Source organism: Tupaia chinensis, unplaced genomic scaffold (assembly GCF_000334495.1).
Source record: "Tupaia chinensis unplaced genomic scaffold, TupChi_1.0 Scaffold000225_1, whole genome shotgun sequence".
In the NCBI taxonomy this organism is placed as follows: Eukaryota; Metazoa; Chordata; class Mammalia; order Scandentia; family Tupaiidae; genus Tupaia; species Tupaia belangeri.
Genome location: NW_006159700.1, coordinates 3,143,471 through 3,154,567, shown reverse-complemented (window position 1 = coordinate 3,154,567; position 11,097 = coordinate 3,143,471). Strand labels below are relative to the sequence as shown.

At 39.3% G+C, this 11,097-nt stretch overlaps 1 pseudogene; it reads right to left on the bottom strand.

Moving 5' to 3' along the window:
- Positions 1-2,734: 2,734 nt before the first annotated feature.
- On the bottom strand, positions 2,735-3,626 carry LOC114007729 (lysine-specific demethylase 3A pseudogene; annotated as a pseudogene).
- Between the last annotated feature and the right edge of the window lie 7,471 nt (positions 3,627-11,097).

Genomic DNA, 11,097 nt, shown 5'->3' with positions numbered 1-11,097 from the left:
CCAGAAATTTTTTCATGGAAACCATTGGGTCTTCTATGTACACAATCATGTCATCTGCAAATAGAGTTTCACCTCTTCTTTTCCTATTTGAATGCCTTTTATTTTATTCTCTTCCCTAATTGCATTGGCGAGGACTTCCAGTACCATATTGAAAAGGAGTGGAGAAAGTGGGCATCCTTGTCTTGTACCCGTTTTTAATGGGAAAGCTTTCAGCTTTTCTCCATTCAGGATGATGTTTGCTGTGGTTTTTTCATAGATAGCTTTTGTTGTGTTGAGAAATGACCCTTCTTGGCCAATTTTGCTGAGAGTCTTGATCATGAAGGGATTTTGTATCATATCAAATGCTTTTTCTGCATCAATTTATATGACTATATGGTTTTATTTTTCTTCCTGTTAATATGGTGTATTACATTTATAGTTTTGCATATGTTAAACCAACCTTGCATTCCTGGAATAAAGCCTACCTGATCATGATGTATAATCTTTTTCATATGTTGTTGGATATGATTTGCTAGTATCTCGTTGAGAATCTTTGCGTCTATATTCATCAGAGATACTGGTCTGTAGTTTTCCTTCCTGGTCCTGTCCTTACCTGTTTTAAGGATAAGGGTGACAGAGGCTTGATAGAATGAATTAGGGAGAGATTCACCCTTTTGGATCTTTAGAAATAACTTGAGCAGAATGTGGGTTAATGGCATGAAGGTTAAGATGGTGGTTGGATTCTCACAGGCACATTATCTTTCTAAGGAGACTGTAGAATCTTCAGTAATGTTAATAATATAATATATTGAGTTGTCATGATGCACTTTTGTATAGAAAAACAAAAAAAATACATCATGACTTTTCTGGCAACCCAATATAATGTTCATTATTAGAATACAGTTATTATCCTACTTTTTATGACATTAAGAGGTTAACACTTTTTTTTTTAGATGTTAACACTTCTTAAACCAGTCCAGCTTAAGAAATTATTTGAGAATGAATTGAAACCCCATTTACTGGCAAAGGCATAGTTGCAATACTAGAAAATTATGGCAGTAAATGGCTAATTGGGTTTGTGACAATCTAAAATGGTATCACTTTTTTTCTTAATAAAGATTTTTTATAAACTTTTTACTGGATGAATGCTTTAATGAAAAATACTTAGTACTGGGAACCAGCAATTAGCATAATGGCTATGTCACTGGATTCCCACGTAGTCAACCGCGGTTCGCATCCCAGACCCGATGGCTTAGAACTCACACGGGGCACGTGTGCGTGCATGCTCAAGATCCTGAGAGGAGAAGGGATTGAGGCGTGACCATCCCCCCTGGGGGGTGATTTCTCGCTTTCTGTCTCTATGTCTCTTTCTCTGGTTGGTTGGTGGGGCCACACGCCCTAAAGGGAAAACCTCTAAAAAAAAAAAAAAAAAAAAAAGGAAGGGAAAAGAAAAATACTTAGTACTTAAAATTAGCAACATTTTATTAAATTAAAATTTCATTTAAGTAAAAAGGGTTAGCCCCAAGAACTGTACAGCCGTTGATTTCTGCTATACAATGCCAATTCTATGCAATATAATAAGACCTGCCTTATAGCTGTTCACTTCCTCTACTGCTCTTTTGAACCTCAAAGGACAGGAGAAGTGTATTTTAGGCAAATTTTAACAAAACACAACTCAAGTTAACTACACAAACTGATTCCTAATTGTCCAAAATACATTTCAATTCAGCTGTCCAATCAAATCACTGGGAGAATAACTGCAGATATTGCTCCTAAGTAAAAAGTTTTGATTATGGAGCTTAGAAAAAGTACTACACTAGGTGAGATGTCACCATTTAAGACACATATTCTGTAAATAGTTACTTCACATACATATTTAATATCTGTAAAGGCTAGAAATATATATCAGCCAGAGTACTCTCACAACTCAGATACAGTTTTTTGTTTTTTAAAAAAGAAGTAATGTGATTCTTAAAGGTCCACAGGAATTCTGCCTGAGGAGTTTGAATAACATCTCTCTAAGGCCCTTAGGGTTTAGCAAAACTGGATTCACTGGATTTCAGTATAGCAGCAGTATCTTACGCTGTATGTTAGATAACGTTCTAAACCTGTACTGTATCTTCAGGAATGATATGAGTCTGTGACAGATAATGAAATTCCTGAGTAAGCCATAGGCATTGTTTAACGTGGCCTGGAAAAACAAAATATTCAGTCCTTTTGATAGAACTATATAACTTTTATTTTTTTTTTGGAGAGATTTTTGCTATAAGGCGCATGCACTCGCCAGACAGACAGAGAGATAGAAAGCGAGAAATCACGCCCCCCAGAGGGGAGGGCCATGCCACAATCCCTTTTCCTCCATTCTCCTCTCAGGATCTTGGGCATGCACGCACACACGCCTGGCGTGAGTTTTGAGCTACCAGGTCTGGGATGCAAACCGCGGTCGACTACATGGGAGTCCAGTGACATAGCCATTAGGCTAACTGCTGGTCCCTAGAACTATATAACTTTGATGTGGAGATCCTTCTGGAATACATACCATACCCCTGAAAAATGTATAATAGCCTAGCCTTGAGCTTCATGCTTCTTCTTCTTTTTTTTTTTTTTTCCTTTGCCAGTGTACTCACCGGAGAGAGACTGAAAGAGAGGGAAAGTGAAAAAGTACCCCTCCATGGGGGATGGTCACACCATAATCTCCTCCATCTCTCCCTCCTTTCTAGACTTTGAACATGCACGTACATGTGCCTGCAATGTTTTAGAAGCCACCATGATCAGGACCTAAACTACACAGTTGGACATGTGGGATCCACCTATTATCACCACGCCATTGGCTGGCCCAAGCTTCATGCTCCTGATGAAGATGCTTTCTCAGTGATTTGTCTAAAGACCAGCTCTGATCACAAATGAGATCACAGTCTCCTGCGTTTCCTTGGCCTTGTGCTTCTGGAATCTTTCAAAGGAACTCTCCTCCCTTCTCATGTCTTTAGAAGCATATATGTTCTAGATGGCTCCTGGCTGCTATTTTTCCTCAGTTAATTATTTTATTGTTATTTCATCAGTATCTCCATCTTGGAGAGTTTCAATGACTTCTTCTAGGTCACACTGTCCTTTGGAAATTCCCACATAGTCCATAACATTTTCTGCATCAAATACATCTAAATTAAGAAAGCCTAGAAGGCATCATATCTCTAAAATCTTCTCTCAGTGGGTAGTTTTTAGGTTTCAATATCATTCATTCTTTTTCATTCTCAAGTTATTTGAAACAACTTTAAATACATTCCAAAATCCTCCTACTATGGCTTGTGGGATCATTTCATTGGTCGTATAATTAACTAGGTCGACTTCATGATTACCAAACTCTTTGCTGAAAGATTCAGGTTTCCAAAATCCAGTGTATATTTTGTAATGCACCCCAGCACCCACACTGGCTGCTGTTGTTTCCAGCACTCCCTGAATACATCCTGGTTTCTCCTGTTGGGATCTTAAAGCATAATGAGTCATAATCACACCTGGTTGTGAGAAGTTTCAGAATGATGGGCTTGTCATCAGTCCTAGAGACTTCTTAGATAAATTAGGAGATATATTTTTCACTAAAGAAAGACTTCATTGAGGATTTCCAGCATTTTCTTGAGTCCATTTTCTGTCATTCGTCTCTAATACTTCTGCCAGTGGAGTCTGCCAACAAGTTTAAAGATGGGCTGGCCGGACAGGCAGGCTTCATTCTGCTGGCTCTCTCCAAAGCTGCAGTCTGGCCCACGGCTGCGGCTGCTGGCTTCACGCTGAGGAATTCTGTTGGAGCACAGAACCAGGAATAGGTTCTTCTCCAACTAAGGAAGTCCGCTTTATGTTTTCCTTTGAGACTGGCTTTGAAAAGAGATTGAATTGCCTGTTTGGACAAGAACAATTTGCCTTTATTCCACATTTTGCTTTCACAAAATGAACAGTCTCTGACAACATGGAGAAGTTTTCAAGAACACTGTGAGTAGGCATTAAGTTCTCTGGTTTACTCATCTGACTTTTCTTTTTTTTTTTTTTTTTTGAGAGGTGTTTGCTATAGGGCATGTGCACTCACCAGAAAGACAGAGCCAGAGAGATAGAAAGTGAGAAATCACCCCCCCAGGGGGAATGGCCATGCCACAATCCCTTCTCCTCCATTCTCCTCTCAGGCTCTTGGGCACGCACACACACATGCCTGGCTTGAGTTTAAGCCCCCGTGTCTGGGACTTGAACCACGGTCAGCTACATGGGAGTTCAGCAACATAGCCGTTACGTTAACTGCTTGTCCTCTCATCTGACTTTTCTTTTTTTTTTTTGAGAGGTGTTTGCTATAGGGCATGTGCACTCACCAGAAAGACAGAGCCAGAGAGATAGAAAGTGAGAAATCACCCCCCCAGGGGGAATGGCCATGCCACAATCCCTTCTCCTCCATTCTCCTCTCAGGCTCTTGGGCACGCACACACACATGCCTGGCTTGAGTTTAAGCCCCCGTGTCTGGGACTTGAACCACGGTCAGCTACATGGGAGTTCAGCAACATAGCCGTTACGTTAACTGCTTGTCCTCTCATCTGACTTTTCTTTTTTTTTTTTGAGAGGTGTTTGCTATAGGGCATGTGCACTCACCAGAAAGACAGAGCCAGAGAGATAGAAAGTGAGAAATCACCCCCCCAGGGGGAATGGCCATGCCACAATCCCTTCTCCTCCATTCTCCTCTCAGGCTCTTGGGCACGCACACACACATGCCTGGCTTGAGTTTAAGCCCCCGTGTCTGGGACTTGAACCACGGTCAGCTACATGGGAGTTCAGCAACATAGCCGTTACGTTAACTGCTGGTCCCCTCATCTGACTTTTCATGCATCTCAACCAAGGGACAGTCTTGTAGGGAACACCCTATTGGGAATTTCCCTCCTTCATCTGGTGGCAATCCATATGCACTCCAAATTCAGACTAGGAATGGACCTAGTGTAAATTGAAGATGGTGGTATCCCATACAACACTCAATTCTTTAACATCTTTGTTAGCTCTCTTCTTAGCAACTGTCTAAGAGATGCTCTTACTATGTGGCTTAGTAGTTGGTATAGATTCTTTTTCAGAATTCACCATTTGACAGTGGTTTCCAACATCAGCCAGGATGTATTTCCCTGTATCCAAATCAATCCTCACCAGATTTTGGTTAACAATAACTATACACTGATTTCTTCACTATTTTTACAAATATGTTGACAAAGAGGCAGCACAGCAAAAATGCAAAATCTAATTAATAAGAAAATAGGTTCCCTAGGATCTAGGTGAGGAGACATGATCATATGACTCTCTTTTTTCTTTCATTACATCTCAGAGAAATAGTAACTAGGACGACTAAACAAACACTATATTAGGTATATTATATTACTAATGTCCTGGGAAATAAGAAACAGAAAACCAGACAAAATGAGAAGTCTAGATCTAAGTAGCTGTTGATGTTGGTCAGTCACTAAGCTATACCATCACTAAGCTATCTGGTCATTCTATCGTCCTTAACTGTACATTTCGACGGTTGGTCTCAAGATAGACATTGTATTTTCATGGAAGAAAGATGAGTTTTAAAGACCACTTCCTGTCCCTTCTTTGCCTTTATCAGAGAAACAAAGGCATTTCCAAAAGTCCCAGTAGACATTTTCATGTATTTCATTGGCTAAGACTGGGTCAATTGGCCATCCCTCCTCCAAGGGAATCTAGAAATCAAGTATCTGAAAAAAGGAAACAGTATTAGCTTAGACTGACTATGATTCATTCTCCAGAACTGAGCAGATTGTTTCCTGTATTGCTTCTCTCCATAATGAGCAACCTCAAATTCTTAGTATTTTATAAAAACAAGCATTTGTTCCTCATTTATGAACATGGAAGTCATCTGTGATTCTGTTGGGTTTGGCCAAGATCAACTGGGATTGAACCTACTCTGTGTATGATTGTGTGTCTATCCTACCATATATCTTTGTTCTGGTACTAGTGGCCACCTATAGCACATTCTTCTTAGCAAATTAGAGATGTGGAAGAACCCAGAAAAAAATCATGACTTTCTTCAAGTCACATAACATTCCATTTGCCAAACAAATCACCTCGCCAAGTCCAACATAAATGGGGCAAGGATATATATCCTCTGTCTACTTACTCCATTGGAAAATGCTGCAAAGTTACATACCAAAATGGATAGATGTACATTTCAGTTGCAGAGAGGAAATGAAGAATTGGGAACAAAGTCTAATCTACTATCTACTTCCAAGCAAAACTGGGGTCCTGTTTATAAGGAAAGAAAAAGATGGCTATTGGGTAACCATCCAGTAGTATTTTCCACATTAGAGCAGTTGAAAGAACATTTTTAAACTTATTTTTCTGGTTAGTTGGCAGTAAGAAGAGGAGAACAGGAGGAAATGGTAGAATTACATATTGTTTTCTAGGGCAGGGGCTTCCAGATCTGTAGCATTGACGCTGACTCCAGAAGGGCACAGCTAAGTGGATTTACCCCAGAAGTTGAGAGTTCTGTGGGCCTGCTACTTTAAACTACATGGTCTCTGTGTTGTATCCAAAGTGTTTTTTATAGCATAAAGAACATGAGTCTCAAATTTTAGGATTTATTGAAACTTAGGTTTTATATTATTTCTTCTAATTCTCCCATCTTGCTTTAAAAAAAAAAGAAAAACAACTTTTTTTTGAGTCAATACCCTTAGAATTCTTTCATCTAAGAAGTAAACTGAGAGAAAACAAAAGTTACAATGCAAATGCCTCCAAAGTTAGGAGATCATTTAAATGTGCTAAAGAGGCATTAATTACAGTGAGAACCAACCTTCAAAATGACCCCCAATGATCCTCTATTCCTGGTATTCACATCTCTGCATAGTCTCCTCCCATGGCATGCCAAAGTTTCATGTACATATAGTTACGTGTAGTATATAGCAGGAATAATAGGAGATCAAACCTGAGATTAGGTTATGAGACACTGCTACTTCTATCTTAAGTACTTTCTCTATCTGTCTCTCTGTATGCTCCAGGGAAGTCTTCAGATGTGAACCTAGGACCTTCATATCCGGGTCATCTGCAGAACATCGTGTTTTACAACTGACCCATCATCCAGCTACCTAGGTTAATTTTGTAATAGAAAATATATACATATGGTAAAAGGGTCTTTGAACTTCAAAAAATATATGGAGAAAAAAATTAGTCTGTTGGAACCAGCAGGTGGTGTAATAGTTACGTCTCTGGACTCCCACATAGTTATCCATGGTTCGAGTCCCAAACCCAGTGACAGCAACTTCGTGCCAGGCATGTGTGCATGCATGCTCAAGATTCCAAGAAGAGGGAACCAGCAGTTAGCGTAATGGCTATGTCCCTGGACTCCCATGTAGTCGACCACGGTTCGCATCCCTGACCCAGTGGCTTGGAACTCACGTCAGGCGCTTGTGCATGCGTGCTCAAGAAGGGGGGGGGGTGTCATTTCTCACTTTCTGTCTGTCTCTCTCTGGTGAGTACATATGCTCTATAGCAAAAATCTCTCTCTAAAAAAATTAGTCTGCTTATCAGTTTCCCATTTCTCCTCTCGCTACTTTCTTATTTATCTTTTTATATATTATGGTGAACCATACAAAAAAGCCAACTTTGTAGATCAAACATAATTTAACGAAATGGCAACATGGTTCCATCTAATATTACATGCATATCCATTTACTTTTCCCAAAAAATATGATCATAATATATCCAGTGCTGTTTTGCTACAAACCTCTTTTCTTAATGGGGACAAAATATCTGAAAGTCAGTTTTTAAAAATTAAAACTGCCAAAGAATGTTAGATAAGTGGAGTAGAGGGGGCCTTGGGTGTGGTGTTGTTTCCCTAAAATGAGTAATGGTTTCCTTGAACTTGAAGCGGGAGCAAAACTTTTGAAGTCTATAAATTACATAAACAAATGATAAGAAAACATATTGTATGAAGAAAATCTCTAAATAACAAAGCCCAGTGCTTTTCTGCAGAATCTGAGAGGCCAGCATCTGACTATGTAAGCATAGAAACTAGAGGGCGCTGTGGTTCAATCCTAATGTGTTGGTTAGGATTTGAGAATAAAAATGCAATACATTCATGCTGGGAAAATTCATTTTGCAAGCTGTAATGATATACAGTGATTGAATGTATAAAAAATAAAATTCATAACAAACAAACACACTAAATAGCCTAGAATAGTTTTTGCAACAATAAAGGACTGTGGGTGAATAGTTTATTATAACTCCACTTCCCCAAAGTAGCTTTTCTGCCACAAAAGCAGAAAGAAATTGTTAAATCTTTTTAGATGTATAACTAGAATAATTTTTTTAATTGTCAGAGGCCACATGCACACACCAGATAGAGAGATAGAGAAACCAAGATGGGAGCGCATCCCCCAATGGTTGTGGTCACACTGCAATCTTTTTTTCTAACATCTGTCCTTTGAGTCAGGATCTTGGGCATTCATGCACATATACCCAGAGTGTTTTCTTTAAAGCCAACAGATATATAAATCACATGGGATACACAGGGATTAACCACTGTACTATGGCCCTTGTTCTATTTTTTAAAAAAGAAAATTCAAATTGTTTAACTAAAAAGGACCTTAAAGATCATTCAGATCCATGGTTATCAGTAGAGAATCAGCATTGCCTGCAGCATTTTGACTAACTGTACAAGCCACTAATTAATGGAATCAGTTGACAGATGAGGAAAAAGAGTCCAAGGACAGAAAAATATTTTTTTTTCAAGTTTGAACCCATGCCTTGGACACTGCAGCATTGGAAAGTGATCCTTTCTACGTAAGTCTTCCAGCCTTCCCAAGTTACAGCTGAGTCAGCCTCTTTCAAAAGATACTCCTTATTATTCTCTCCTCAGCTTAGCCGAAATCAGTCTTAACCTGATCAACTCTGCAAACCCAAAAGCACATTTCCTCACCTTAACTCCTCCAATGAATGTACTCTTATTTTCAATATAAATCTGTCTATTCATGTTTGGGCTGTTTGATCTTTCCTTGCCTCTCTGTTGTGCATATATGTGTCCCTTTTCATTTCTGACTTTAAAAGTATTAGGTTGGATGTTAGTCTGATTGTTCATCTCCCTGGGAAACAGTATTCCTGTGTCAGATTTTAAGATGGAGCTTGGGCTTCCAAGCCAGGCCACCAAAACCCACTTAATCTGTAATTCACTGAACCATCATGCTGATGATCCTTTTCAATTATACCTCTGCAGCATTTAATAGGTTGAGTAGAACACTGCAATGAAAATTTCTCCTAACTTCAATGGGAAGCATGACCACTGGCTGTAGTCTCAACAGATTACTGGGCATCAGTCTCAGTGCTTACTCACTGGATCTGAAGTACCTCTGGTCCTTAAATACATTCTTGTACATGAAATGAAGTGTATCTCTTGTTTCATGTTCAATTGACATTTATTATTCTGACCCATTGTACACTGGATTTCAAGGTAATTAAAGAATAAAAAATCTGGCAAAATTAAAATGGGACCAGTTAGTTCAGAAGGTATTAATAAATAAATGAGGTGAGCCAAAGTAAGTCATCTACAAAGCACAGCCTAATTATTTCTTTTATTGGATGGGAGCAGTGAACATGTAAGAAGCATTAAGGCAACAAAAAGAAGAGACGCTGAAGAAGTTTTTAAGTTTTGCCACAGTATTCTCAAGGTAGAGGTAAAGCAGTGTGGGGAGAAATTTAAGACGAAAAGGTAGCAAAGGCTGTCTGGGTGCTTTTGGTCAGGAGTATCTGTCAGTGTCCATCCCGGGGCTTAGGTCTAGCTGAATCATGATCAGGGGGCTGATGGTGATGAAGAGAAATAGGAAGAGAAAGAGGAAGCCCTTCATCTTGAGAGGACCAGGGAATCGAAAAGAATGAGACAAAGAGACAGAGTAACAGTGGACACAGGCAGCCTGAGCCTAGGTAGCCCAAACAACTTGAGCCACCCAGACAAATTGAATGCCTTTATTTATAGTGCAAAGTGACATTACATATGTGTATTTCATGACATTCCATAGATACTATTTACAATATAAATCTGTCTATTCATGTTTGGGCTGAGTTTGATCTTTCCTTGCCTCTCTGTTGTGCATATATGTGTCCCTTTTCATTTCTGACTTTAAAAGTATTAGGTTGGATGTTAGTCTGATTGTTCATCTCCCTGGGAAACAGTATTCCTGTGTCAGATTTTAAGATGGAGCTTGGGCTTCCAAGCCAGGCCACCAAAACCCACTTAATCTGTAATTCACTGAACCATCATGCTGATGATCCTTTTCAATTATACCTCTGCAGCATTTAATAGGTTGAGTAGAACACTGCAATGAAAATTTCTCCTAACTTCAATGGGAAGCATGACCACTGGCTGTAGTCTCAACAGATTACTGGGCATCAGTCTCAGTGCTTACTCACTGGATCTGAAGTACCTCTGGTCCTTAAATACATTCTTGTACATGAAATGAAGTGTATCTCTTGTTTCATGTTCAATTGACATTTATTATTCTGACCCATTGTACACTGGATTTCAAGGTAATTAAAGAATAAAAAATCTGGCAAAATTAAAATGGGACCAGTTAGTTCAGAAGGTATTAATAAATAAATGAGGTGAGCCAAAGTAAGTCATCTACAAAGCACAGCCTAATTATTTCTTTTATTGGATGGGAGCAGTGAACATGTAAGAAGCATTAAGGCAACAAAAAGAAGAGACGCTGAAGAAGTTTTTAAGTTTTGCCACAGTATTCTCAAGGTAGAGGTAAAGCAGTGTGGGGAGAAATTTAAGACAAAAAGGTAGCAAAGGCTGTCTGGGTGCTTTTGGTCAGGAGTATCTGTCAGTGTCCATCCCGGGGCTTAGGTCTAGCTGAATCATGATCAGGGGGCTGATGGTGATGAAGAGAAATAGGAAGAGAAAGAGCAAGCCCTTCATCTTGAGAGGACCAGGGAATCGAAAAGAATGAGACAAAGAGACAGAGTAACAGTGGACACAGGCAGCCTGAGCCTAGGTAGCCCAAACAACTTGAGCCACCCAGACAAATTGAATGCCTTTATTTATAGTGCAAAGTGACATTACATATGTGTATTTCATGACATTCCATAGATACGTTG